Source organism: Adiantum capillus-veneris, chromosome 28, assembly GCF_014529385.1.
Source record: "Adiantum capillus-veneris isolate H3 chromosome 28, ASM1452938v2, whole genome shotgun sequence".
NCBI lineage: Eukaryota > Viridiplantae > Streptophyta > Polypodiopsida > Polypodiales > Pteridaceae > Adiantum > Adiantum capillus-veneris.
Genome location: NC_140958.1, coordinates 67,151,542 through 67,157,604, shown reverse-complemented (window position 1 = coordinate 67,157,604; position 6,063 = coordinate 67,151,542). Strand labels below are relative to the sequence as shown.

The 6,063-nt window shown below is 46.7% G+C and overlaps 1 pseudogene; it reads right to left on the bottom strand.

Moving 5' to 3' along the window:
* Positions 1-4,099: 4,099 nt before the first annotated feature.
* Positions 4,100-5,551, bottom strand: LOC147420597 (uncharacterized; annotated as a pseudogene).
* Between the last annotated feature and the right edge of the window lie 512 nt (positions 5,552-6,063).

The following is a 6,063-nucleotide window of genomic DNA, read 5'->3' as shown; positions in this document are numbered from 1 at the left end:
TGTACTCAAAAAACCACTGTGTCTCTAACACTGTAAACTGTGGGTAAACCTGTCCTGCACCTGTACTGTCTCTCACTTTCCTGTCACTGTCCTGTAAGCATAGACTGCGACACTGGCTCAACGGCAGTAAAGCAAAGATGCAATCCCAACTGTCTAACTCACAGTCAATACATCCTAGCTGCCTATCTAAGGGTGCTCGAGGGATCGCTCCAAGACCTATATCACCGAAAGGATCTCAACATTTGAGAATCCCCCAGCTCAATAAAACCTCACTCGACCCTCAACAAAGGCTGCAGTAAATCTGACAGTACATAGACTTCCCACAAAGTCATACATCCACAAATTTCCCACTATATGTTGTAACCGCTGTGGTGGTTGTTTGCTGCGTGACTCATAGCCAGTGTTGGCAGTCGTAGAATAGAGCTCAACCCACCGACATAATGTCAATCCAGTGGATCGGAACCCGGCTAGTGCATGGAGGCGTGGATTCACCAAATGTGATAGCTTGAGGACTCTAGGAAGAGGGGAAAAGCATGGGAATAGAAGAGGGAAAGCTCGGGAAGCTAGATCTACACACACACACAACCTACACTCTAACTCTCTACACATGAGGACATTGATGCTTCCCTTGCTTTCATCTCAAGCACACACACTCTAATCACACATTAAGCACACACACGGAAGCCTAATTAGATCAATGCATGCAACACACTTACACACACACACTCTAATCTAGCACACATGTGAAGCTAGAATGCTCCAACAAGAGGGAAACTTGAGAGAGAAGAGGAGATTAAGACTTAATCAAGCAACAACAACACACATAATCATGAAAGACAAGAGCAAGTAGAGAGACTTAGCTTCCATTAACCCCAAACGTCGGCTACATGTGTATGAGGAAGCTCCAAGCTCCATAGCCACTCCTCTTCTTCTTCTCCACACTCACCTCACACTCTCTTGAGCTCTCTTTGCTCTCCAAGAGTTGGCTCTTCTAAGAATGCCCTTTCACATCTTGTCAATTGAGTTATATACAAAGAGCTTCTAAAAATGGGCGGCCGGACAAAAGTGTAAATGCATGTAATCGGCATCTAGGCTCGTCTACTCATAGACGTACAAAGTGGAACTCAAGTAGAGCCCGTAGATACAAAGAATATGTGTATACACATATGTGTACACACCAATGAAGCAGAATGCATGTCGTTGGCGCTCGCCCGTCAACACTCTCCCCTTCCTAATTTCGCGCACGTCCTCGGGCGCCCGTAAGAGTCATCAGAGGGGTGATGAATGTGGCTGCACAAAAGATAATTTCATTAAGGTGTATGCTAGTCCAACATAAGAGTGAGAGTGCATAATAAAAGAGAAGCAATGAATAGCAGCAACCACATTAGAGTTTTGCAAAGCAAGCATAGCAATTGTAAGGTACATTAGATGGTCAAGTGTAGGCATTTCATTAAAGTCCAAGCTTATTGGAAGTAATGCATGAGTTAGCAAAAGGTGTCCGAGTTTTAATCTAAGGTCTCAACTATGCCAAGTCTAAGAAGTGAAATTAGCATGCTTAATAAGAAACAAACATCTAAATGGCACTAGAGCTAGGCTTCGGCGCATTTCAAGTAGTAAACAAATATGATAATCTTTGAATTTCAAGTGGAAGAGGCTTCATTTGCCTTTTGATTTTATGCAAACATAGGAATTTAAAGCACATGGCGACCATCCAAGAGTGAGACAAGCATCGACCTTGGTTCCTTGTATGACTACAAGGCCTTCTCCAAGAGTCTACTAGTTCACTCAAGGCATGGCTACCCCCTAACAATCCAAGGCATCGGTTTAGGGCGTTGACCAAGTGAGCCAAGGTGATTCCCCTTGCCTGCCAAAGACCACTAAGGCGATAGGCCGTACACATAAACATAGACTTTATTTTTCATTTGGTAGACCTTTGTTTTGGCGTTTTTTGGTTGGTTGGATTTCTCTTCCAAAGTGTATGATGCAATCTCATAAAGTGTAACCAAATGAAACAAGCTTGCACATAGAACTAGCACACCTAAATGCTTGTCAATCATTAAGTAGAAATTTCACAACCTAGAGCTAGCAATGTCATGAACTAGGATTAACACAAGGTCACAAATGCATACCCGTGATTACTAAAAATAAGGTCAAACTTAAAATAATGACTTGCACCAAAACACCTAGATGGAAACTTGCAAAAGCTAGACTAGCTTGCAAAAACTCATGTGGTTGTGCACTTTATGCACATCAAGGAAAATGTAGTGATAAGAGGAGAAAGAGGCAATCATGGAAAAAGTACACATGTAATGGGGTGGATCCTCGTATCCGGATGTGACGATAGACCCCAATAGCAATGGAGATGGCCCACCAAATGCAAATCGCCGGGAGTAAATGTCAAGCTAGTCCTCATGCCTCTTTTTCTTGCACAAAAGTAAGACACAAAGCACAATACCTCGAGGGGCATATCAGCAGGAAAAGAAGCAACAGTGAAAACAAAATAAAAGTCCTAAACTAAGGTCTGAAAACCTAGATATCCAGAGGGAAAAACCCAGTGGGAAAAAGTGCCTCTGGTATATGCGCATGTGTGTAGTGCACCATGATCAATCAATACAAATCAAAGTCGTGTGCGACTAGAACAAATAAGAGAACCCTCTCCAAATAAAAGGATAGCTCTCTGTCTAACTGTCAAAGGCTGGCTAGCACCTAGATCTATACATGTGGTCTCCGTTGAAGGGAAAATATCATGTCTAGGGATGACATCAGCCTCTATGTCACTGGTCATAGGTCTCTGAAGCTCATGTATCACTGGTACACTCCTACATAGCTCTATGTCTCTATGATGGTCAATAGAAATCTGACTCGAGCTAGTGCTAGGGTCTACCTGTGATAAACTAGGGCGAAGGCTCCTCGGTAGCTAGATCTGCGATGCTCGCGCTCTCATAGGGATACCGGTATGAGCTCGTCTAGCATGTCTGTGTGTGCATCTATCTCTAGGACATGCTCGCTGCTATGGAGGGGCTAGCCTCTCTATGGGCCATCTTGTCTCTCGACATCTAGCTCGTGGAGGTCTCGCACGAGGGTATGATCATGTATGCGCCGGGTATGCTACCACTCGTGGCCTAGGTACCCAAACATGTCTCTGTCCCTCGAAATAGTCATGTGCCTCAAGTGACCGTCTAGATGTGAGCCAACCATGTGAAAGTCCGTCATCAGTCATATGGCTCTCTATAAACACAATCGTGTCGTCACAAGGCAAAGATCTAGCATGTATCTCGGTATGGGGAACATAGACCTGTCGAAGGGTCCGGGAAGCTCTACGTGGAAAACTACGTGCCTGATCTATCATGGGCCGCTCCTCGGTGGCACTACTCGTTGCTGCGGAACCACTGTCTAGAGAAGGCTCTACACATGGTTGGGATTCCTGTGTACGTGGTCTCCAAACAAGTCTAGTAGGCGGTCTCGTATCCCTACATCGTGTGTCAGTAAAGGTCACTCTAGTCTGTGTACGTCCAGGTATCTGTGGTGTAACCTCTATCGGCGTGGTGTCTCGAACGTGGTCTCTACAAACCTGATCTAGCAATATATGGCTCGTGGCTGGTCTCCGCTCAATTGGGTGATATGATCGTGAATCGGCACTCGTAGATGGCACTAAGGCGACATCTACCTGGGGTGGCTGCTCTCTCGGTGGCTCACAAACTGTGGCACCACTATGCATGCTAGAAGTGTGGGACATCGATGCTATCGGCTCTACGGTCTCTCTCGTAAAAGGAGCGACTCTCGCATATGGCTTTGGCTCGATAGCTATCTCTAAGGGCCGCTGTGAGGTCGGCAAATTTAAACAAGGATGCTCATAGGTAGTCAAGAACTGCATAATGGTCTCATCTGTGTCTAGGCCAGGGTCACTCAATGTGTGACTCTGTGAGGTCTCTTGCTGCACGCTGGAAGTCTCGTGGACGAGAGCGGCAGGTAGTGTAGGCTCCCTAACAATGCTCTGAGTGGTCTCTAGTCTCGGGGGTGCTGGAGCTATCTCTCGTGGAACACTCCTCAGAGGCTCTCGTGTAGGCTCAAGCATAGGTGTGTTCTGAGCGGCTCTCTCTCATGTAGTCACTCGCTCGTCAAGATAGGCGTCAACCTCATCGAGCCTCTCCCAAGGTGGTAAAATACGTCGCAACAAAGGAGGCCTAGGTGGTGATATCACAACTGGTGTGACTGGAGGACTCAGAGCTCTCGGTAACCGTGGAGCTAGCATGGCCGTCGTGGGTAAACATAAGTCATGATGCCTAAGTCGAAGGGAGAAGGGTAGACCTATAGTCAAAGTGTACACTGCGTGGCCGGTATCCCTATAAACTCGCTCGCGTGGATCTCCTATCAAATGTGCAAGAAAGTGTGCTAAAGGATCTCTAGATCCACCAATCGACAAGCGTCTGTACCTACGACCGAGCTCGTCTAGATAGGTCATGGTTTGCTCAGCTCTGTGAAGCTCCACTAGCCTAGGATGTGTCTGCGTGTCTAGGCGATCATCTGGGTGTGCTCGCTCAATATCATCGAAGTCAAGGGTCTCAATCGAGCGATATTGATCTCCAAGCTCATCAATAAGGACTACTCTATCGGCCTGTGTGTAGACTCTCACAATCTGCCTAGGTAAAGACAGTGGTCGCTGTGGGTCTGCCATCCGCACATATAAGTGGTCATGTAAATCAACATAGAAGGCAACACCACGCTGGTACTGGCCTATGATACAAAGAATCTGACCCTCTATCTGTATCGTGCTACCTGCGGTCTCTCTAGCCTCAAGCGGTGCCTGAAACGTAGTGGTCAGTGGTCTAGGGGCACTCATATCTACAATGTGTAGTCTACCGTGCTCGAACTCTGGTGCTCTCAACAGTGGTGTTGCGGTCATCGCTGCCTCTCTCCTATGGTCTCTAATATGTGTCATCAGAGGCGGGGATGGGTCTCTAGATGGTGCAAGGTGTCGAGGTGGAGACTCCCTAAAATATGTCGCTCACGGGCTCTCGCTCTCGGTCTCACTATGAGCGGTACGCAAAGTACTAGCACTCGCCGAGGTGTGCATCGCTCTAGACTCGTGGTAGCTCAAAACGCCTGGCAGCAAATCAGGTCTAGGTGACGAGAACCCAGGCGGTGGTCTCCTGAGTGTCCTGGGTGGTGGCACTATGTCTAGAGGAGGTGAGGGACTCCTACTCGAAGCAGGGCGCTGGGTCGGTTGAGGATCATATGGCAACCCACAAGTCAAAAAGTAAAACTCAGTGCCTGTGGTGCTCTCGTAGCATCTGTCTCTAGGCTCGCCAACTAGTGTCACAACATCTCTGGATAGGCGTCGACTGGATGCACGACACTCTAACTGATATCGACCTTGAGCACTATCAGTATAGATCACTCGGTGACCTACCCGCTGTAATATAACCTGGTCAGGGTGGTCAAATGCCTCAAAGCAGTCATCTGCGTGTACTAGCTCTATCTCCTCTCGCCTAATCGAATAGTCGACCACGTAAGTGGCACGAAAATCATCTCTAAATGTGCCATCCAGCATGTCGCTGTGTAAGTAGGTCGGCCTCTGTGCTTACCTATTAGCGTGAGCAATATATTGAAACTAGCTTGCACGACCCGCCTACCAATGGGTCTCGCTCGCTCTTACTATGACACAAATTAAATAAATTTAATGATACTTGTTTACATGATGTCAAATATTGCCGATTTATTCCACTCCATTGAGAGAGAGAGAGAGAGAGAGGGAGAGAGGGAGAGAGAAAGAACTCTCTCTCTCTCATCTGATTCACCAGTTTGTGTCTCGAAATTTTACTCCAAAATACAGAGAAATAGTGTAAAACCCCAAAAAACAATGTAATTTTAAAAAAATCATCTTGGCAAATTCAAAGAAAGGAATTCTGCGAGGAATGATGTATGTCTGGAAAAATTCAAGGAAGCGAGGAATAGCGTGGGTAGCACGCTACATAGCTCTCTCTCTCTCTCTCTCTCTCTCTCTCTCTCTCTCTCTCTCTCTCTCTCTCTCTCTCTCTCTCTCTCTCTCTCTCTCTCTCTCTC